This window comes from Mesoplodon densirostris, chromosome 1 (assembly GCF_025265405.1).
Source record: "Mesoplodon densirostris isolate mMesDen1 chromosome 1, mMesDen1 primary haplotype, whole genome shotgun sequence".
Lineage (NCBI taxonomy): Eukaryota > Metazoa > Chordata > Mammalia > Artiodactyla > Ziphiidae > Mesoplodon > Mesoplodon densirostris.
The window spans coordinates 21,292,720-21,317,751 of NC_082661.1; positions in this window are offsets into that span (position 1 = coordinate 21,292,720).

Sequence of the window (25,032 nt, forward strand, 5' to 3'; positions counted from 1 at the left end):
AATCAACTGATGTACTTTAAAAAATACAGATGCCTGGGCCATGCCATCAGAGATTCTGTTTATTTGAGGCCTGGGTATTGGCATATTTAAAGAATCCTAGGTGATAAATGTCCATCAGCAAATGAATGGATAAAGAAGATGTGCTATATATACACAATGGAATACTACTCAGCCACAAAAAAGAATGAAATAATGTCATTTGCAGAAATATGAATGGACTTAGAGATTATCATACTAAGCGAAGTAAGTCAGATAAAGACAAATATCATATGATATCATTCATATGTAGAATCTAAAATATGATACAAATGAACTTATTTACAAAACAGAAACAGACCCACAGACAGGAGGATAAATTAGGAGTTTGAGATTAACAGATACTGACTACTATATATAAAATAGATAAACAACAAGGTCCTACTATATAGCATAGGGAACTATATTCAATACCTTTTAATAAACTATAATGGAAAATAATATGAAAAAGAATATATATATATTTTTTTTACGTAACTGAATCACTTTGCTATACACCAGAAACTGACACAACACTGTAACTTAACTATACTTCAATTAAAAAAAGAATCTTAAGTAATTCTAGCATGTTACCAAGGTGAAGAACCACTGTGCCAAATCATACTGCCACCGTGCAGCCAAATGCTAAAAACAAGTATACAGTATTCTGAAGGGAGAGTTTGGTGTGGGATGAGACAATCTGTCCCTAAATCACAGACTTACAGATTAAGCATCTTGCTCCAGCGTTGCAGCAACAGGTACCCGATTTCACTGGAATCTGTAAAAAAGAGATAAATGGATGAAATTTGTAATATGTGCATATTGCTCATTACTGATTGCACTGTGTCTTGGTACTCTTCTCATCTGAGCTTCACAACAACCTGCAGTGTGATAGGTCAGGTAATTTATGTACCAATGAGAAAACTGAGACCCAGAGTGACCAAGTGACTTACTGAACCTCACTTAGTTCGTTACTGCTCATTTCACTGCATAACTCAGCTGCTCCCACAGCATGGAACTTCGTGGCACTGCTGCAAGCTGAAAGGTGAGATCAATCATTGAAGAAGCTGCTAATTGAGTGGGGAGCAGGGTATAGCTATATTACAAGTAATCGCTACTCTAGGAAGTACTTTTTAAGCTCCTATGACAGATATAGCTCAGCCTGCATTATCATAATCATCCCTCTAAATAAATTATTTAAATTAGGCTATGCATGTTCATGAGCTTGTGAAATGCAGATAAACACATTTTTTCCCAAGCCACTTGCTCAGGGCATTAGTGTGCATTTCCCTCCATCCCACATAACCCCAAATGGCTTGAAACACTTCAGACCATGACGAGAGGAAGGCGTAGGAATGCCCATTCAAACAAGGGGCAAAGCATCAAATTAGTAGCTTTCAGCAAAACTACCCTATTTGGCCTGTGCTTCCAGAAAACAAGTTGTTATAGAATAATTAATTTGGGGAGGCAGCTACACGAAGCTTCTACAACAGAGCGAGAGCGAGGAGCTGAAATACCAGATGGTGCTATCAATGAACAGCAGATGTTTGTCAGTGAGCTGGGACCCGGACTTTAAATTCCCAGAGTAAAAGGATTTTCTAAAACAGAGAAAAGCCCTGTTATGGGTCCCCTCTATGGAATCTCTGCACATTGTGGAACTTTCTGGAGTTGCAGACCCAGCTTATTCTGTGTCAGTGCATTCCTCTTCTTGGCCTCTTGTGGATCATTTCACTTTTCTAGAAGACCTAAGGAAAATGGGGACTTCCAGTCCTAGGACACTTGAGAAATCTGTTGACTGGTAATTAGAGAATAAGGAAGGAAAGAAAAGAAAGTTCCTAAATGATTAAGATGTATTGTCTATTAAATAAAATAATATTAGACAGCTAAAAGAGATATAAATCAACTAATATGAAGAGGTAAATGGTACTCCCACATACATTTAATTCTTCAAAAAATGTGCCTACTGCAAATATTTTCTGAAGAATTATTATCATTAATATCTTTTCCATGTGAGCACACAGAGTTCCCATTTTGAGGTCACCAGATCTGGGTATAAATTCCAGCAGCAATTCAAGAAAGCACATTATGCTGTCTTGCTTTCAAGTAACAAATAGTTAATTAAATAGGAAATGAATGGATCCAAGAAAGAGCCAGATGACTGGGCCTTGAAAAGCAGATAAGACAGTCCTTCTTCTCCCAAGGAACTGGAAATGACTTGAACGCAGCTTGGAAACCCTATTAAGATGGAAGCCATGTGCAACTCAGGTGGGAGGAGGCCAGCAAGCCTCATACATTTACCACACAGCGTGTGTCCAAAGAGCTTCCCGAGGCCTCTCATTTCTCAACAGTGAGCTGAGAAGCACGTGCGTTTATGTGTTCCTGAAGACATCCTTGTTTGTGACCTCTATTCTCTCCAGTTATCATCCTCCTTGAAGAGTCCCTCCACCTTCTATGGAATGTAAGGGACGTCTAACAGGCAGCCCCTCCTCAACATGCAGACAAGGGAAGAGTAGGAGATAGAATGCCAGGGAGCACATTGATACTTCCCTCTGGCTCATAAAAATGCTTTATTTATATCAAAAGAGAAAAATATGACTGAGGACACACCTTTACCCACTTCCAACACATCTTTTCCAAGTGCAATCACGGATTGCATGTGAAAAAGAAAATATAATTAAAAGAAATGTACCTAAAAATAAAAACTTCTCCAAATCCAGAAATCCTGTCCACAAATTTAGTCGAGAAATAAAATAATAATAGAGAAATAAAATTTAATAATGCTTATTAAATAAGCATTAACCCAGAATGGGATGCACATCACAGGCAATCCTGAGCCTTCAGTAAAGACTGACAAGCATGAAAGGCTGGCACCTCCCATCCTGGGACAGGTCAAACTCATCCCATTCAACACAGAGAAATGAATCAATACTATGTCCTGGGCCTGTATTTAGTGAGGATTTGATTGACACTTGTCCCTCTCACCCCTGGGGACAGGAGTCCTCAGGAGAAAATAATTCTTCCAACTCCTCTATCAAGGTATCTCCCTTCTCCTCCCTCACACAACCTTTACCTGTTTGCCCAGACTCAGACTTTAAGGGCCAGAAAAATCCTTTCCAGAAGTGGTAGCCCTCAATCAACTGGCAGATGTCAGTAAATATTAAATAGTCTAAAAATTTCAAGTGTTGGCAAGGCTTATGGGAAATGGGTCCTGTCATGCATACCTAAACTTAATCTAAATTTGAAAAATCAGTTTCTCTTTCATTCATGTCTTTGGTCCTTTAATGGAAAGGTGAAAGAAAATATGTGCATTTAATACCTGATTTTTGGAATACCATAATTTCCTAGGCTTGGATGAGACATGGGTATTGTGGATATCCACTGGCCTTCAGTAGACACCTGTTATGATGCCAGTGTTACAATAATTATCACACATGGATTGCTAATTTTCAAAGATTGGGACCGCAGAAATTACACACAGTACTCATAATGGCTATGCATGGTAGCCTATTAGCTCAGAAATGTAAGAAATATAACTTTCATTCATTTAAACCAACATAATTTAGCCCCATGTATCATCCAGCTGGACTAGATAGAAAATCACTTTCAGTCATTATGGGGCCCCTTCTATCCATAAAACTTTCTAGCATCTCGAGACTTAGGTAATGTCCAGAAAAGGGAAGCAGAATCCCTTCTTTCCTTGCATGCTGACTGCTGACATCCTCATTGTCCATGCCTGCAGGGGGCGCTCTTTTTATTGACTCCGTTTGCGGTATGAGAGACTCTGGGGTGAGACTAGGTCCCTGGTGCTGGTGGTGGTATCCTGGTGACCCTCGCATCTATTCTTCTCTAGAGCCTGCCTAGGTGCTGTCTCAGCACCCCCTACCCTCACCTGCCCAGGGATGTAGAGCTCGCTCTCTTCCCCCACATGGGGGCACTGCTTCCTGCCTTTGGAAAAGCTCTGCACTCTTCAAGCCACTCTCCACTTTCCTGTAAAACCCTTTTTCTTTAACAGACTTGGATTTTCATTATACAAAGCAGGGCCAGAGAGGTAGGCAAAGTCTTCCTGCCTTCCAGGACAAATACATGTGCATATACATTTACCACAGATTGTTCTGAAATCACTTCATATTTTTGCAGTGCTTCAAATCACAATCATGAACCAAAACTGGCATAGATGATGAAATGATTCAAGTTATCAGAAATTTTGGAGTGGCTAGTGATTTTGAAATTACCTAAGAGTTAATCTTTCATGAAGTTTCTAAAGTTACTTTTTTATTTTGTGCAGAAATCTGAGTTATTCACCTTTACAGATCTGTATTTAGATACATTTGTATCTTTATTTTGGCAATGCAGAAGATTAGTGACTCAGAGCAGTTAAGCCATTTAAGTTAGGTTGCACAGGGACTTTCTGATTAAAGGCTAAATGCTGTTCAGAATCGCACACACGTGCATGCGTGTACACACAAACACACTCAGCCAGTTATCTCTTCACTTAAATGTGAACCGCCTTAGGTCAATAACACTCAGAGAGGCAATCAAGTTCATACTTTATTAGAGACAAGGACTGAAATACAATATAACAAAATGCCATTGCTTTTGGGTTTATTTCATGGCCTTCATTCAGTACAAACACACCCCTAAACTGTCTTGGGATTCTGATTCTCAAGTTAAGTCTATGTAGGAAGCTCTTGAGGGGATAGCCTGCCTTGGGGCTTTAAATTCATATGATTGTCAGTTGCCATCAGTACTATCCAGGTACAGAGCCTTCTTGATAAAAAAACAAAACAAAACAAACAACTTATTCATCTGAAGATAAAATGACTAAGCAGGGACTGAACTACTTCTCACTATTCTGAGCCAAACTGAGGTTATCATGAGTTAATAATAACAAGAAAGAATGAAGATAGATTTGATGAATAAATGTATACATCAAGAAAAAAGAAAAATCTCAAATAAACAACCTAACTTTAAACCTCAAGGAAATAGAAAAAGTAGAATAAACAAAGCCCAAAGTTAGCATAGGAAGTAAATATTAAACATTAGAGCAGAAATAAGTAAAATAGAGAATAAAAAAACAATAGAGAAGATTAACAAAACTAAGAGTTGGTTATTTGAAAAGATAAATAAAATTGACAAATCTTCAGCTAGACTAACCAGGAAAAAAGAGAGAAAGATCCCCCCCAAATAAAATTTTAAGTAAGAGACATTACAACTGATACCACAGAAATATAAAGGATCATGAGAGATTACTATGAACAACAATACACCAACAAACTGGACAACCTAGAAGAAATGGAAATATTTCTAGAAACATACAGCCTAACAGGACAGAATCATGAAGAAATTGAAAATAATGAGTAAGACCAAAGTTGAATAAGGATATTGAATCAGCAATAAACAAAAATCTCCCAACAAAGAAAAGCCCAGGGCCAGATGTTTTCACTGGTGAAATTCTACCAAAAATTTGAAAAAGAATTAGTACTAACCCTTTTCAAACTCTTCCAAAAAAATTGAAGAGGAAGGAACATTATCCTGATACAAAAGCCAGATAATGACTCCACAGGAAAACTATAGACCAATATCCCTTATGAATACAGGTGTAAGAATTCTCAACAAATGCTAACAAACTGAATTCAGCAGCTCATTAAAAGGATTACCAAGTGGGATTTATCCCTGGGATGCAAGGATGGTTCAACACACACAATCAATAAATATGATACATCCTATTAATAGAATGAAAGAAAAATATATGATCATCTCAATAGATACAGAAAAAGCATTTGACAAAATTCAACATCCTTCATTATAAAAACTCTCCACAAATTTGGTATAGAAGGAACATACCTCAAAACAGTAAGGCCATATATGACAAGCCCACATCTAATATTATACACATGATGAAAGGAGAAGGGTTGAAAGCTTTCCTCTAAGATCAAGAACAAGACAAGGATGCTCACTCTTACCACTCCTATTCAGCATAGTCCTGGAAGTCTTAGTCAGAACAATCAGGCAAGAAAAAGAAATGAAATGCATCCAAATCAGAAAGGTAGAAGTAAAACTGTTTCTGTTTGCCGATGACATGATCTTATATCGAGAAAATCCTGTAAGCTCCACCAAAAAACTGTTAGAACGAATAAATAAATTTAGTAAAGCTGTAGGATCCAAAACAAATGCTGGTGAGGGCGTGGGGAAAAGGGAACTCTTGTATGCTGTGAATGTTAATATAAATTGGTGCAGCCCCTATGAAAGACAATATGGACCCATCATTCACATTCTGGCCTCAGTTTCCTCATCTGAAAAATACAGACACTTACACCGGCCCCACATTTTCATGGAGTTCTCATGAGATTAAAATAGGAGAGCAAAATGTTTTGAAAAGCTAAAAACACTATCCAAATGGAAGATTGCATCATTATTTCTTACTATGTGCTTCCTCCTAGATATAAAATGAACAGATTTTCTTTTTCTGACAGCCTTTCTGAAATTAGAGGGGAGGTGAGACTTTGTCACAATAATAGTTTTATAAACACATAGCTGAAGAGGCAAAATTTACAGCAAATAATTTATCCTTCCATTTCTACTCTGTCCCAAAATAATGCTTTTAAATTTGGATGCTCTTTTTGCTAACTCTGTAGCAGGACAATGTAAGATAAATTCTGTACTCAACAAAAAGTTTTTCTTGAAATCAAATGAAAAGTGTCTCCCTACGTTTACCTGTATTTTGGTAAGCAGAGATGTCTTGTTGGATGCCTCCTTCCTACTAATTAACTCATACTCTTATGCATTCACCTGAATGTTTTCTTCTGCAAGCTGAGCAGAAATTCCTCCTAGGAAACACTTCAAATATCCTAAGAGGTCCCTTCTTTGTAACTCCAAGTGAGAATGGAACATCACTTTAAACTAAATTGTCATTCATTGCTGTAAGGAAACAGGTGAAATGTTGCATTCTGTGAATGATTGCTTCAAAGAACAAAGCCCAAATGTGGCAGGCTAAAGCAATGACATTCATGCTTTGTCTCATTTATTTTAACAGGTGCAGTTATGCATGTTCACGTAGGTAAATAAAGTGGCAGGCAGCATGCTGGCAAAGAGGAAAGACACGTTTTTGCCAAAGAAAGTCTTACTGTAGCTTAAGATCATCAAATTGTGCCTGAGATGAGCACCAAGATACTTTGTGTGTTCTTACAAATTTTTTGTAATGCATAGTACTGGGAATCTTTTTGAAATTTCATCCTACAATGAGATAAGTAAACAACCCTCTAAAAGCAGTCACACAGGGAATCCCTATTTGGCCCCCTGCTGGTGAGGGACTCAAGGCTGACTGTGGCCTCAGGGCAATGCTCCGGGGAGGACACTGATTCTATGGAGCCCTGGGACTTGAGAAGGGAAGGCAGGAAGATCCCCCTTTTCCTTTCACTGTGCTCCTTTTGGATACAAGGCTGAGACAGAAAAACAACTAGAAGAATTGTGAAAATAAGAGATGCAAAAAATACAGAAAGCAAAGGCAATGTATATATAAAGGGGATAAATGATGGTACACTGGCATGAATTTAATACGTAAGAACTATGGCTATAACAACCATCAGAAAACTGAAACCAGGAAAATGACTAAAATTGATTATTTCTAGGAAGGGAGGTTTCAGGTGAGGAGGAGTGAGATCAAAAGCTGTTGCTTTTTATGATAAAAACCCATCTTGAATTTTTATTTAACCATGAGCCTGTATTACTTTGATATAAATAATTAATGAGGGATAGTATAAATATGGCACAGACCAAAAGGAAATAAGTTGAGATACAGTGTGAACTAAATCCCAGACAAATGGTTAGGATCCATGAATCCCCATTTTAGAAAGCTTCCCAGAAAATTATGATAACTAACAGGTATTGAGTTCTTACGATGTACTGGGTATCATTTTTAGAGCTTTATGTATATTAACTTATCTAATCTTTAAGAAACATTGTGAAGTAGATACTATTGTTCCCATTTTACACAGGAGGAGACTAACAGAGCTAAGTAGGTTGATCATTTGCTCAAGTGTACATCACTAGCTCCAGGGCCAGGATTCAATCCCAGGCACTCTGCTGGCACACACTGCCTTTGTCTGCTCTGCTACACCCAGGTGACTCCAATGCACAGGAAGGTCTGAGAACAGAGTGACAGGATGGATTTGTGGGGGCCCCTAATTTAGAAGGTCCAAGGTACAGCTTGGGAAACACTGCAGTAAATATTTAATGGTCTTCACTTTTACTCCTAAACTTAGACCTTTGGCCCAGATATTTCCATTGAACTCCATACCCCTACACCCTACAACCTATTCTGTACATTTCAAATGCACCCTACCACGTCTTAGAACAAACCCACAAAATCCTGTGAGTGGTTCTTCTCTTGGTACTCTTTGTCCCAAGGAAGAGTATTATATTCCACACAGGTGAGCAAGTCTGAAACTTGGAGATCACTCCCTCATCTTCATTCCCTCATCACCCGCATCACCCTGCAGTCAATAACAGGTGCCTATCACTCTTCCCTAAGTCTCTCACAAAGCCACATGCTTTTTCCTTGACTCTTGTAATCATCCCTCCAATCCATTCCTCACACTACAGTGAGTGTGAAGAAGATACAAAGAAGTCTCTCCTTAACATTTGCCATTAACCTCTTCCTGAGCTGCACTGCCTGCCTCCTGGGCCTCAGCTTGGACTCTCCCCCATCCCCATGCTCCAGCCATAAGGCCTTCCTTTACTTCCTCCAACTCCCCATGTTCCTTTGACCTCAGCTTCCTCACAACACAAGCTGGTCCCTTTGCCTGGAATGCCCCCCTCCACCTGGCTTAGGAAAATTACTTAATCACTCAAAGCCTTGGTTATCTCATCTGTCAAATGGGAGTGAAAGTGCCATAGATCAGAGTTGTTAAAAATATGAAATAAAATAAAGACAGAATGTTCCTGGCACAAAATAGATGTTCACCAAATTTGTTTCCCTAAAAATATCCCAGAATCTTAAAATTTTCCCAATAACCTTCATATAAAGATAAATTCATTTAAACTTGTTCTCTAGTTGTGATTTATAAAACTTCAAAATAGGAAAGAACCTTTAAAGATCTGTTTATCTCATTTTAGAAATTTATTAAAATCATAATGTATCTTTCAGTGAAGCGTTTGTGCTGTAGTTTTTAACTGCTGTCAAGTTAATAATATCCCTTAGAGTGTGGAGTCTGTTAAATGTAGATGTTAGATGGCTATAATTTTCAAAATTACTGCTTTGTTCTTAACCCATCAGCAAAAATAAGTAATGAAAAGTATGCACTTTTAGAGGTAATCACATGAAAAAGGATTTCAAATAAATGAGCAAAGAAAGTAGCATCTAATTTGTAATTAGAGATTATAATCCTTGATAACTGGCAAATGAATTGAACCTTTATGTTAATATACAGTTGACCCTTGAACAACGGGGTGGTTAGGGGAGCCAACACTTCCTGCAGTTGAAAATCTGCCTATAACTTATGGTCGGCCCTTCACATACGTGGTTTTTCTGTATCCTTACTTCCAAACTGGCAGATTTAACCCACTGTGGATCATGTAGTACTGCAGTACTTACTATTGGAAAAAATCCTTGTATAAGTGGACCTGCACAGTTCAAAGCCATGTTGTTCAAAGCCATGTTTTTCAAGGGTCAGCTGTGTCAGGTGGCAGCAGAGTCACATTCCCATTGAGGGTAAAATGACTAATAAAAATACTATCAAGTTGGGGGTGGGGAGGGATAAACAGGCTGAGCACAGAGGATTTTTAGGGTAATGAAACTACTCTGTACGATACTATCGACATAATGATGGATACATGTCATTATACATTTGTCCAAACCCAGAGAATGTACAACACCAGGAATGAACTGTAATGTAAATTATGGACTTTGGGTGATTATGATGTTTCAATATAGGTTCATCAACTGTAGCAAATGTACCACTTTGCTGGAGGATGTTGATAATGGGCCAAGCTTGTGCAGGGGCAGGGGCTATATGGGAAATCTCTGTACCTTCCATTCAATTTTGTGATAAACTTAAAACTTCTCTAAAAAATGTCTATTAAAATACTATAAAGAAAACTGAATTATTGAAATAACAAAAGTATAATTATATAAGGAACATCAGTAAAAAGATAAACTCAACTTGTTATGGTCACAAAGGGAGTATTTAAAGTACAGTATGGACATACTTGCTTTTGAATGTAAAAATTAAGGATATATAAAAACAAATTATTTTCCATCTTCTCCCATCCCCCACTGTGTCATTGTCTGGTCCTGCTGGCTGTATAAACCCACTTTGTGAATGAATTTTATACAGAAGAAATAGAGAGGGAATATCAGAGAAGCAGGGACAGTAGTGTGGAAGCTGCTAGGGTAGACATGATAAGGAGAAAGAGTTGAGGTCTATTTTTCATGTTTAGAGTCTTCAGATTTCTTGTAGGAACCACCTATCCATACCCACTGCCTGGCTGCTGACATCAACTTCCCCTCCCCCTCCCCCTCCCCCACCCACTGGAAAGCTCATCCTTCTAGCATCCCATCAATGGGATCTGTTCAAAACTCTTAAGGGAAGGGTGGATTAGAAACCACTTGATTATATTAGTTCACTTCTCTACCTGATTAGGCTATTTCTTTGGTAGTTTTGTTAAAGGAGGTGTATTTGGGGAATTTGTAGTGTTTTTTAACCACTTCCTGTTGACAGTGGGCAGAGGGGAGAAGAGATCTATGAATTAAAAGGTAGTGTAACAGTAGTAACTACACACACACACACACACACACACACACACACGCACACAAAACCCAAGCAAACAACAAACCAACCTTGGAACTAATTTAATCTAGATCTTTCTGATTAAACCCTTCTTCAAATGGAAAACTAAAATTGGAGATGAAAAAAATGATGAAGCCTTAGTGAATTCCTCTCAAATGGATCTCAAACTTCCTCATTCCAAGGAGCTTAGGGAGGAAGTTAGTTCAGGAAGAAAGGAAATGTAACCTTTATGGGGAGAAAACTCAGCTGTATTTTCACCAAGTTTCTGCAGGAAGTACTTCAGGTTGGAAGAATAATTTAAGGCAGTAACAGTCCTAAGTTGAAATGTAAGCACATTAAGGCAAATAAGTATTGGCTCATAGCCTTCAAATATTCTGATTTCTTCTCTCCTACTCCCTTTATATATGCTTTTCCCAGTCCTATGTTTGACTAGGGATCTATCTGGGTTCTACTCTTTAATCTGCTTTTCCTCTCTTGGAGGAACTCCAGCATATTTACCCAGGTTGGAAAGGAGGTAAGCTGGGCTTGAAGAGAAGGCATTAAGAAAATGATTCTGGGACTTCCCTGGTGGCGCAGTGGTTGAGAGTCTGCCTGCCGATGCAGGGAACACGGGTTTGTGCCCCGGTCTAGGAAGATCCCACATGCCGCGGAGCGGCTGGGCCCGTGAGCCATGGCCGCTGAGCCTGCGCATCTGGAGCCTGTGCTCCTCAACGGGAGAGGCCACAGCAGTGAGAGGCCCGTGTACTGCAAAAAAAAAAAAAAGCATCCGCCTGCCAATGGAGGGGACAAGGGTTCAAGCCCTGGTCCGGGAGGTTCCCGCACGCCGCAGAGCAATGAAGCCCGTGCGCCACAACTACTGGGCCTGCTGGAGCCCGCGAGCTACAACTACGGAAGCCTGCGTGCCTAGAGCCCATGCTCCGCAACAAGAGAAACCACAGCAATGAGAAGCCAATGCACCGCAAGGAAGAGCAGCCCCCGCTCGCCACAACTGGAGAAAGCAAGCACGCAGCAAGGAAGAGCCAACGCAGCCAAAAATAAATAAATAAAATTAATTAATTAATTAATTAGGAAAAAAAAGAAAATGATTCTTCAAAGCTTTCTGAGTAGAAGGGAATGGCTAGCCTGGATTTCACAAAGAACACTTGTAATTTGGGGTGAGGGAGCATCTCCACTGTCCTTTCTCCTGTCTAGAGGCCACATCCCACCAGATGTTATCTTTTTGGAAGGGTACAGAGCTAGGCTCCAAGGATGAGCCATTAGTCAAGGGACACAAAAGGGAAATTTGGAAGGTAATTCCAGGCTGTTTTAATGTTAGACATCCCTCCATTAAATATCAACACATTCAACCTCATTGGCTGAGAAGGCTGCCCTCCTTCTATTCCTACTTACCTTGGAGTGATCTTAAGAATTATGACCCAGGGAACTTTGTTATAGTCCCGCTTTGGGAGAGTTTATGCAAAATAAGTTTTCTTGAACTCTACTGGAAACATCAGTGAGGATCTATTATGTTGTCTTCAAGGTAGGCCTGTCATAAGACACAGGGGTCAAATTTTTAGTGATGTTACCATGAAAATAGCAATGGAAAACACACACACACAGGAATTATTATTATTATTATTTTTGTAATAAGCATGAATTATCCTCAGATTCATTAATTTAGTCATGGATATCTATTGTCTAATTCCTATGTACAAATAGCAATGTTACAAAGTCTACGAGGACTTAGAAATTTGAAGACATTTTAGCCCTATTTTTTCTTTTGAACATCTTTATTGGAGCATAATTGCTTTACAATGTTGTGTTAATTTCTGCTGTATAACAAAGTGAATCAGCTATATGTATACATATATCGCCATATCCCCTCCCTCTTGCATCACCCTTCCTATCCCTATCCCTATTTTTTTTTTAATTTATTTATTTTTGGCCACATTGGGTCTTCGTTGCTGTGCGTGGGCTTTCTCTAGTTGCAGCTAGCAGGGGCTACTCTTCGTTGCAGTGCAAGGGCTTCTCACTGCGGTGGCTTCTCTTGTGGAGCACAGGCTCTAGGCACGCGGGCTTCAGTAGTTATGGCACGCGGGCTCTAGAGCTCAGGCTCAGTGTAGTTGTGGCCCACGGGCTTAGTTACTCCGCGGCATGTGGGATCTTTCCGGACTAGGGCTTGAACCCCTGTCTCCTGCACTGGCAGGCAGATTCTTAACCACTGCGCCACTAGGGAAGCCCCCTATCCCTATTTTTTAAAAAGACTGGCTTTTAAATAAAAACTTAGTAATTTAAAACATATTTTTAAAATTCACCCACCAAAGATCTTCATCTGAACCTTTAAACAGCAGTTGAGACTCTGGGCTGATATGATCCTACAATTCAAAACTTTAGATACTGGAGGGGACTTTGCCGTCTACACAACCCCTTCATTTTAAGGCTCAGTTAGCTGAGAGGTGGCTTGAATAAGGATCCTGTACAAATGAGTCGCAGAATATCCAGTACTGGAGCTGAAGTTCGCTAACTTCATTTAGGTTCATTCGGAGACCCTAAAATGCACATATCACCACCTCGGGGCTCTGCCTGAAGGTGAAAACAAGATCAATGTTGTCTGGTACCTGCGGGGGTTATCTGTGTCATCCTTGGCCTTCCGCATATTTCTAAGTAGGGTTGCAAAGGTGAGCAAAATCCAACCCAGGGCTTTCTCTCCTGGAACTCGCGGTTTAGTCTTTCTGTCTTCAAGAAGTTTGCAGTATTTTGAGGAAGTCAAAACACACACTCACAAACCTGCGGAAGGTGGCCTGTGGGAAAGTGTTCTTTTAAATAGGATGAGGTGCACAATGAGAGAGGCGCACTTTCGGAAGGCGGGCTCCGCAGCACACACAAGATCAGTGATGAACATCATTTTCTGTCCAGGCCAGGAAACACACTCTGTGCTCCAGGTCAGGTCAAGATGCCCCCAAACAGAGAGGAGGAAGCCTCCACCTCACGATGTGGTGCTTTGAGATTGTAAAGTCCGCGGGGTTAGAGCAGCCGGCTGGCGGTGCGCCAGCTAGTGGGTGGGGGTCTTGGCGGCCGCGGTGCACCCAGTGTGTCCACAAGCCATGGCAGCTCACTGTGGGGAGCCTGGCGCCGAGCGGGACCCCTCGCCGCTCCGGCTCTGCGCATGCGCTCCGCGGGCGGCCGCGTCCGGCTTGCGTCGCGAGACCCCAGCTCGGTGGCGCCTTGCTCCTCGCCGGCGGTCGCCGCCTGCCCGCGAAGCCTCGGTCCGTCCCCACCGCTGCCCGACTTGGCTGGAGTTGGGGTTCTGAGCGACTGCCCCCTACAGCCGGCCAGCAGAGAGCCCCGCGCCGCCATCCCTGGTCCGGGATCCCCTCTCCGCCCCTCTCCGCTCCTCTCCGCTCTCACGATGGGAAAAGTTGGCGCCGGCGGCGGCTCCTCAGCCGGGCTGAGCGCGCTCCTCGCCTGCACGGGGCTCTGGGTTCTCCAGGTACTGGGTGCCTGCGGCGGCGGCTCCTGCTGGGTCCCTCGGGCCTAGGGTCCTCACCCCCAGGGGACTTCCGCCCCTCACCAAGGCCAAGAGGCCGGGCTCCTGCCACTTCATTGCCTCGCTCCGTGCGCTCCCTAATCTGAGGGGACCAAGGCGAGGGCCCGGACCGCGACCCCCGAGAGCCGGAGCGCAGGACCGGTACCCAGGCGAAGCCACCCGCCTGGAGCTGGAGAGCTAAGGCTAGTCAGTATCGAACTGGCTCTCGACAGGGAGACTCTAAACGCGTCTTTAGACTTGGTGCACTCTTGTGGCCACGACAGCAGCCCGAGGAGAGGAGAGGTGAAGGGTGAAAAGGGTTAAAGGTGATCTCTTGGAGCATGTGAGTAGATGGGGCTTCTAAACTCCGGAGTTGCTGCAAACTTAAAGCCTTTGAGACCATCTTCTACAGAAGTGATAGTTCCTTCTGCAAGAACTACCTCCATCCCACCCCATGTTCCTTTCCAAAGCCCAACTCTGACAGAAACTTCACAATGAGCAGACAGTGTGACCTGTCTCCCTGCTCACAGGGGTGTGAAGACCAGGCAAAGAATTGGGAGCAACAAAGTGTCAGGGCTATGGAGATGAAAGAGTTAAATTTCAACAGGCTGTCATTCCCTCCAGGGACTTTACTTGCTAGGCTTTCTTGTGGGCTTAAGTTAGACCCAAAACTCTCCTGTTTGTAGGGTAATTTAGATGAAGATTCCCACCCCTTCTACCTTCTTCCCTCAGAGGGGAGGAGAATGCCAGTGGACAGTCTGCCCTTAGAGATTCCCTTTTTGCGGGAACTCACCACAGGCGTTACAGGGAGGGAACTCCGTGGCATCTTCTCGTCGCATGGAGAGTGTGGTCAGACTGTCCAGCCTGTGCATGAGCCACTGTTCCCTGGTGTGATCACTCCTAGGAAAAGATATCCCAGTGACAACAACCCCCTCTTGTCCCATTGCCTCACCTCCTGTAATGAAGAGAACAAAATCATAGTCGTCCTCCCTGCTTTAATGGAAGGAGGAAAGGGATTGCTGTATTCCTGCAGGCTGAAACTGGGGAGAGAGGCCTGAGTAGGCTTGGGCTAGACACAGAGCAGGTGGAAGCCAGTAATCTTTGATCTTTTCTGGGGAGGTTTTATGTTTTTGAGAAAATTCTTCATCTTTTCAACCTGAAAGAACTGTTACAATTTAAGCTGATCCTAGAAATTTTAACTTCTTGAGAAAAACAAATCTTGGATGCAATAGGTAAAGACTATTTTAAAGTGGCAATAGGTAAAGACTATTTTAAAGTGTTCTCCAGGCATTGAGAACATTAATACCAAATAAAGGTATCCTTCATGGTGTTTTCAGTTGTCATGTAATTGCCAGAAACATTCCCAGAGGGGTGCCACTTTTAGTTGTGACTCACTGTCAGCTGGTAATGAAATCTGTGAACACATTAAAAGTTTTTATGAATCCCTTTGGTGTCCAGGCACAGATTGCATTAAGACAAATCATAATAGCAGTTCTTACACCATCAGTTAATTTAGCCTGCTTTTGAACATCAAGTAAATACGTACTATTTTGGATCTGGCCTCTTTTGCTCAACGTTATGTTTGTGAGATTCATCTGCAGCTGTCCTTTTAGCAAGCAAGTATTGCTTGCTAAAGAGTAACATAATCCTATGAATATCTTAGTTTGGTTTTAACTTGTTGTGGTGGTACAACAGAAATAAAATGTCAAACATATTTTATCAGACTCCTACTGTGTGCCCAGGCTCTGTGCTGGGCACTAGGGAGACATAGATGACAAAGTTAGGGAAGCTGCTTCCCAAGGGTTATCAGTCTAATATGAGAGTCTTATTAACCCAAGACCATTACATTGTGACAAATGTTGCAGAACATATGTGTAAGAGTGATAGGAACACAGAGCTGATTGGGGGTCACATTCTCTAGGGCATTGTCATTGTCACAGAGGAGGCAAATATCTGCTAGTTTTTGAAGAATGAGTAACAGCTCAGCCAAGTAGAAATTTGAGATGGAAACTTGGAGGTTGTTATAGGAAGATGTCTCAGTTTGGCTCTGTCAACCAGACTTGAGATGTGGTCTCTGAATCCAGATTCCTTCTCTGTCATAGTGAGGTGTTCTGCACTGCTCACCCTCACGGGCTTCTGGGTGAGATCTAAGGAGTTGTTTTTATGATACATTTCTCATGCTAAGAGTGCTGTATATGTTACCAAATGCAAGTCCGTGTGCCCGACGCACAGTGAGGCCAAACAATACCAAGACATCGGAGTTTGGAAGAGAGAAAGTTTTATTGCACGGCCTTTGCAAGGAGACGAGTGTCCCCGGAACTCCCCGAAAGCTTTCAGCAAAGCCCTTTTATAGGAGAGGTGAGGGAGGGGTGTGGTTAAGTTGTTGCAAACTTCTTGGTGTCGGATCCTTTGTTCTTGAGATCAGGCCACAGTCAGGTCACGGTGTTCCTGTAAATTTCCACCAAACAAATGTTATTCTCTGTTCTGACAAGAAAGGGCAAGGTCCCAAGGCACAACTTTCACCCTCTGAGGTCCTGGCTCTGCGGGAGCTGGTTACCCTGCCCGGGAGTGTTCATCCAGCACCCAGTCTGAGTCCTCCCGCCAGTGCCCAGGCCCAGCTGAGGAGGCAGATCTCAGTTGGTGGCATCCTCCAGGACAGGTCCCTAGACTCTACCCAGCCATCATCACTGAGGAAACCAGGACCCCAGGACCCAGCCTCCTCAGGCTGCCCAAACGGCAGGGGCCAGGTCCCAGGGACTGAGACCCATGCAGACTGCCGCTAGCATTAGGTTGCAGAGGCGGGGATGGGGGAGAGGTTCACTGCCACTTTAAGGCCTGGGCCTGGACTGTGGGCGGCCTTGGCGAGGGCTCTGGAGCCCTGAAGTACACAGCCCCCAGCCTGTTCCCCAGGCACCCCCACCACACCTGCTGGCCTGAGGCTGGAAGGTCTGGAGGGCCCCGGGGAGAAGGCTGCGATGTGCCTCTTACCTAACTGTCTGCTGCTGGAGGACAACCACCCACCCGACATTTGGCCTAACCTGGGCCTTCCACCTAAAGCGCTAGTGGTCTCGTAGTAACGGTTGCCTGGTAATGGTAGTGCCAGCGGGCCTGCTAACGGCTCTGCACCGCACCTCTTCTATCACACTGTCGTGGTTGCCCAGTAACAATCATGCGGTAAAGGCTGCCTGCCAATAGCTGCACGCCCACCCTGTCCCTATTATATATAGAGATAGCAATCATCATTAACTATAAATAGATTCATCAATACTTATTGAACACAACCCATGTGCCAGGAATTCCTCTGATGATGGTATCAAGAATGGAAAGCTTAGCTCTCCCATCATGGGAGAGCTATTTTTATGTTATGTTACGTTATGCATATGTTATGCTTTTTTTTTTAATTGGGGTATAGTTGTCTTACAATGTTGTGTTAGTTTCTACTGTACAGCAACGTGGAGTTCCCTACAATATACAGCAGGTTCTCAATAGTTATCTATTTTATGCATATTAGTGTATATATGTCAATCCCAAGCTCCCAATTCATCCCACCCCCTCCCCTTTATGTTATGCTTTTTACAAGATGCCTTGAAAACTGGTAGTTTGTGTGAGGAGTGGCTGCAAAAGTGAGGAAACCACTGAGGAAGGGTGGTGAATATTGAACTTGTCAGCCTCAAAAATAAAATAGCCAGTTATTTTACCAGCAAAATGAGTTTACTTGGGAATAGCAGAGAATTGCAATTCGTGACAGGCAAGCTATGATGAATTATAGGCAAATCCAAATAGACAAAGGGAAGGTCAGCTTTTATGAGGGTTTAGGAGGAACTTGGGGAGCGTTGTTTTGGATAAAAGTTCATTGGAGAGGAACAAGAATTTGAGGTTGTGGCAGTTTCTTATTGGCTGCAAGTGGTGGCTAATGCATTGTTGCTGAGGCAGGGAGACGCTTAAAAGCAAGAGATGAAATTTCCATGTGAAAAATGTCCTCCTTTGTACTAGAAGAAAAATAGTATTCTTATCATCATGGATAAGAAGTTGAGACTGAGAGAATTTTACACAAAGAATTAATTGTATCCAAACAGACCTTGTTAAAATGATTTTTATTGTTCTTCTTCCTGCTGGTTATGCAGGCAGCCACAAGTGGTACATGCATGAGAGCTTTCCCTTCAGGGCTTCCTGACTCCATTTTAAATGACGTTTTCTTTTATTTATTTTCACATTTCCCTATTTTGGTCAGGATTTTTCCTCGAAAGCATTGCTGATCAAGAGTCAGGTTGTACATATTTAGTGGTTTTTGTCGCTTTGGTACCAGGAAGGACCTTTAGTGGTTGTCATGTTTCATGTCAGAGGGAAAGCGCATAACAATTGGAAACCATTGAAACCACATTTGAGTAACAAGGAGGGGCATGAGGAAGAACTCTCAGGGATTTCCCATCTAAAGTCCATATCCCATCTAGGTTGTAAGCATTAGAGATCATCTTGAAGCACTGAGCTAGCGTCACCCTATTGGGTATGTTGTTTCTAAAGGTTTGACAGGCAACAGGTACAGAGCTTAAAAATAACTATGCAAAAACAGTAATTATGCAAAGCAGAGTTAAAAGTAGTATAAGTCCAGTTTGTATGATGTTAGCCAGCTAAACAGATCAAAAGACCATAGAGTATCAGGGGACATTTGTTGTGATCAGTGCGCTTGTGATCATGTGTAATTGAATTTCTGCCTCTCCAGAGGTATTTATCCATGTGCAACAGGTGATATTTTCTATCATACAAATACCTCCTTGATTAGCAAGTAGATAATTAAGGGCCATGCCATTGTCTAAAACTACTTTATCCAAAGTCATGTGATCATTTTTGGCCTGCTACTGCTTTGGCCGTGGAATTGTCTTGCTCTCCTAATGTTAGGGAGAAATTTCTGATCATGTGTTCATTGGCACTTATTCTGATCCAAAGGAAAAAGGCTCTTCCTGTGGAGGCAAACTTGTAGTCATGTATGCCCCTGGGTAGTTCCTGTTTAAGGTGGCCATGGAGGCTTAATGGGGTGGACCATGGGAGGCTTCAAAAGTCTTACTTTGTAGCTGATGTCAAGGGGACACGGGGTGAAATTAGCAGCAACACTTGTGACAAGTGAAAAAATTTGTTATAGGATGGACTAAATGGTCACCATTGTCAAGAATTGATTGAAATTTCTGGTGGCAAACCCAACAATTAGGTAAGTTTCCCCCTTTTGTAATAGATGGAAAAATGCAGATAAAGGTGTTTCTTTCCAAGAAAAAGAGGGAGAGGATAAGATAAGAAGTAACTGTGGGGAAAAGGTATACAGGTCTGGTCCTGACATCTTGAGAAAGCTGTCTCCTTCAGCTGTCTTCTGCTTCAATTCCTGCAGGTGAATTTGATTGGGAAGTCTCCAGCGCTTGTATAGGACTAGATGTCAGGTGGAGCCTTCTTTAGCTATGAGATGTGCACCTAAGTCTTGAGTCTCTGAAGTTTGGCTGCCATCTGGGTAAAGTGAGGAGGACCTGTTATAGTCCCTTCCAAGGAAATTTAAGGGCAGTCTTTGTTCTTACTGATTCTAAATCAAAAGGGTGGGAGAAAATTGGAAACAGTTTAGAGATTTCTAGTCTGATATTTGAGGAAACCAGAAGAGTTTAGTATCCAGTCCAGCTTACAGGTGTATAACAGAGCCTTAAAGACAGTTAATAGGATAAGAACCTAATATCTACAAAGATGCAAAACTAATTTCTCTCTCCATAATTAACCCCCTTTTTATCAAAGATGATCCTGGTAAAACTAATTTGTTTACATTGAAACGGCCTGATTATTTACATTAATGCGGCAAGAATAATGATTGACCGTATAAGCCCTTTTTCAGGTTACTTTGCTGGAACTTTACAAGCAAGGTACTAGGCTGATTTTTCCCAGCACTTCCTTAAAATTGTTTGGTCATATCTGAGTCTTTGTATATCTCTCTCCAATATGACATTCTAGTCAAATTCTTGGTATTGTAGCCACTATTTCCGATTGTGTCCTGTTACAAGGAGAACAGGTTCTTATTGAACTCATGCAAATGACTATACTGCCATAAAAATAAGAATACTCAAATGAGAGTTTCCAAACTCTGGAGAGATAAGGCAGAGAGAAAAAGTAAATGCTTCATTTTTGTTTACAAGGTACATTTTATCAAATTGCTATGAATCATAGATAGCCTAAGAGAAAAAGTTTCCTTAAATATGGAAAACTAAAATGTTAAAAAATTCAGCAATGTTTCAAATAAAAAAGTCATATTATAATTATTCTCTTCAGTTCATTTAGTCCCACACAATTACTTCTTGTTGGTCTTGATCTTTTTTTTTTTAAGATTTTTATTTATTTATTTATTTATTTATTTATTTACTTTGGTTGCACCGGGTCTTAGTTGCAACACACAGGATCTTCGTTGTGGCATGTGGGATCTTTTAGTTGCAGCATATGGGATCTAGTTCCCCAATCAGGGATCGAACCTGGGCATTGGGAGTGCTGAGTCTTATCCACTGGACCACCAGGGAAGTCCCGGTCTTCATCTTTTGTTAGAAGTTTTGCAAAGCCATCAGTTTCTTCATTACAGTTCTGTAAATTCTTACCTAGTTCAGTGGTATGATCTGAAAAGTTATCAGAAACCTGTATTCTTCAGTACTTGTCAGAGTCCTTTCCATGAATCTCTTGCAGTTTCGCAGGAACACTTTTGTAATGTTGTTTTAATATAATTTTGAGGGTGAAACTAACCAGCATGGATTCCTACTGCTTATCAGGAAAATTCTGGCTGGTTTTCCTGTTTTTAAATTTAACGTTGTATCATAAGCATACTCTGAAATGTTACAAATAAGTTGGTCATTTCAAAACAAACCTGCAGTGGATGTATTTGTGTCTATTACTTGTTTATTCCTTGCATTATTATTATTATTATTATTATTATTATTATTTTATTTATTTATTTTTGCGGTACGCGGGCCTCTCACTGTTGTGGCCTCTCCTGTTGCGGAGCACAGGCTCCGGACGCGCAGGCTCAGCGGCCATGGCTCACGGGCCCAGCCGCTCTGCGGCGTGTGGGATCCTGCCGGGCCGGGGCACGAACCCGTGTCCCCTACATCGGCAGGCGGACTCTCAAGCACTGCGCCACCAGGGAAGCCCCTTGCATTATTTTTTTATGTGAAAATTACAAGAAATATGCACACTGGGTCAAAGAGTGTGAATTCTATATGTCATTGTGCTTTCCTGAAAAGTAGTAACAATTTACACTGCTGCGCACAGTGTATGAAAGTGCTAATCTTATTACATCTTTATTTACATGGTTGATATTATCAGTGACAAATATTTCTACTATCTTCCTAGGTGAAAAACGGTCCTCTCATGTTTTAATTTTCACTTCTCTGATTACTGCTGAGAATAACATTGTTCCCTTATTTTGTTTAAGGGAAATCCCCTATTTAGTTGGGCTTTCCAACTGATTTTTCTGTTCACAAGGCAGGAAGGTAAAATAGGCCTATACAAACTGTAGAATGTGCTTCTTAACAGGGTTACAAATCCAAAATCACTATATCTATTTGAGCAGAGTGGGAAAATTGATGAAGTTGTGATGCGGGGCAGGGGATTCAAGAGGTATAGATGCAATAAAGTTTTTCAGTCCTGAATTTTTTTTTTTTATTCTTCTTGGGAGGAAGGAAATGCGGAAGCATGCTGTACCTGCAGGTGCTCAATTCAGAGTAGCAGAATTAACAAGGAAAAATTCTTTCTCTATAGGTTCTGCCTCAATGTTCTCATTTCTTTTCTTACATATTTTCTTTTGCCCATCCTAGGAAACTAATTCTTGGCAACATTCTAATGGTCACTTTCTGATTAGTACCTTTTAGAACTGACAAGTTTTAGCCTGACATTTTCTTTCCTTCATTTCAAGGGTCTTAAGATCCAACCTTTTTTCTCCAAGATGATTTCTTGCCAGGGGGTGGCAGCCTGTTGCTTTCAAGAGAAGCAGGAAGAAGCTTTTGCGTGTAGAGGGCGGGGTGGAAGGAGTATGGTGGGTCAGAGATAACGAATTTGGGGGCAGATAAAAGCTGTTGAATCTACTTGATAGTAGGATCGATTTGGCAGTTTGCTTGAACAATTTTTAATGATGACTGATTTATACAAACATATTGCATAAGCTTTAGGATTACTCTTGGGAAGTTTTGGAGGGCACACTACAGAGAAAAATGTTTATTTGATATATATATTTTTCTGCTTCCAAACTCTCACAAAGAGATTTGATTTCATCAGAAGATACAAGCACTTGGCCCTCCCCACTACCTCCCCAGGAGTCCACCACCCTGAGCCAGAGGATAAGTAGCAATGGGGTAATCTCAAACTCCTCTTGCTAAGGTTAAGTTAAGGTTTGCATTATGCTTGTGACCATTTCATCCATGTTTTAAGTAGTGGGCCTGAGAGAAAAAGGAGGATTTTCCCTTAATTCCTGGAGGAGAAGTAATTATGATCATTCTATTAAAAGTTTGGGTGAATCGGGGAAGCAGAACCCCCAGAGCTATAATGGTCCATACACTGGTTAGTGAGGTCTCTCAGTTTGTCTTTGCACCTCCAAATAGCTTTGCCTAAGCCATTCTTCAGGGAGGTAAGGAGCCGGAGAGCATGGAAAGAGCAGCAAATGATGATTAACTAAGCTGGGGTTCTCTCTTTTTTTTTTTAAAGATTTTTTTGATGTGGACAATTTTTAAAGTCTTTATTGAATTTGTTACAATATTGCTTCTTTTTTTTAATGTTTTGGTTTTTTGGCTGAGAGACATGTGGGATCTTAGCTCTCCGACCAGGGATCGAACCCACACCAACTGCACTGGAAGGCAAAGTCTCAACTACTGGACCACCAGGGAAGTCCCTAAACTGGGGTTCTTGATCACAATCCACCACCAGTTGGTTGAGGGACTAGATGGACACTTTCATGTCTCTCTTGGCACCAGACTTTCAACTACAACAAGAGAGGACTGTGCTGGACAGTCTCCAGGGCCAACTCCTGCTCTAAAATTCTGTGAGGCTTCCATCTTTCCTGTCTTAAACTTCTTCAGGCAATCCAATCCCATATTTATATATTAATATTTCCTTAAAATGGGCTCTGGATACATAACGGGTTGTATATTTTCTTCACATTTCCTCACTGGGGACAGTAGCATATTTCTTACTTCTCTGTGAGTATTTTGCTGCACAGGAAGGTTCTCCTTGTGAGAAAGTTAGTGAGCTCAGAAAGTATTCTTGTCAACTTTTTGTACTTCCTTTAGTTGGCTGAGAGAGCCCTCTGAATTGCCTGTTCAGGTCCATTAGATCGCTAAAGAGCAGTTCATTCATTCATTCAATCACTCATTATTCATATTCTCACAAATATTCAGTGAGATCTACTGAGTTGCAGGTACTCTGCCAGCTTCAGTAGTGCTTCCCAAGGACTGTTTGAGAGTCTAATACCTTTCTCTTGCCTAAAAACGAGTCTGTCTACATGGCTGGAAGATCCTCAGAGTCTCAGAACTTCTCTAGAGGCAGGAGTTGCAAGTGAGGGAATAGCCAGTCCCTCGATAGAACCTTCCCTACAGGCTCCCACCCTTATGATTTAAATCATAAGGCACGCTGCTCTGAAGGTGAGTGGGACAATCCTGGGCAAAGGGAGCCTTTTTCTAATTTGTACAAAAGCATCTTATGGAATGTGGTGGCTCTGCTTCCAGGGTCTAAACATCTGAGATTTTATTCCTTCCCTCCCCCTTCTTGGAGTCTTTCTCATATTCATCTTTAGGTTTCCACTCCCACAAATGAGAGATTTTGACCCATGATGGACCCTTCCTTTTTTTTTAAATAAATAAATTTATTTATTTATTTATTTATTTTTGGCTGCGTTGGGTCTTCATTGTTGCGTGTGGGCTTTCTCTAGTTGCGGCGAGTGGGGGCTACTCTTCGTTGTGGTGGCTTCTCTTGTTGTGGAGCACTGGCTCTAGGTGCACAAACTCAGTAGTTGTGGCACATGGGCTCAGTAGTTGTGGCTCGTGGGCTGTAGGTGCATGGACTCAGTAGTTGTGGTGCACGGGCTTAGTTGCTCTGCGGCATGTGGGATCTTCCCAGACCAGGGCTTGAACCCGTGTCCCCTGCATTGGCAGGCGGATTCTTAACCACTGCACCACCAGGGAAGCCCCATGGACCCTTCCTCTTTTAACACTTTTCCTTGGTAAAAAATGCTCAAAAATGCATTTAAATTTTTATGAAGCACTTGGTTTATTATACTAATAAATCCTCTTTTGGTTTGTGAAAGATTCTTAGTAAACACAATGAGTTTATATAGAAATTAAGGTAGTTCTACATCTTTTAATTCGACAGACATATATGTAAAATGAAACAAATGTCTACTGGAATGGAAGAAGGATTGGGCTTGAAGGAGAGTTTCTCCTCAGTTATTTTCATAGGTTAATTTGCAGACTGTTGACTCACAGGGTCCTTTGTGGTAGCGGCTCCTCCTTAGAAAGAGGGAAGGTCTGTTTTTTTTGCCTCCTTCTCCCCCTGATATTAGTGATGTCACAGGCAAGGAAAGCAGTGTGCATCTTTCTAGGGAGAATGGAAGAGGCCTGTCCATTTCCCTGATATAGTCTTTCTCAACCATGGCTGCACATTAGAATTGCCCGGGTGCTTCACAAAGATCTCATATTTGGACTCCACTGCAGAGTAATAAATGGCAATTAT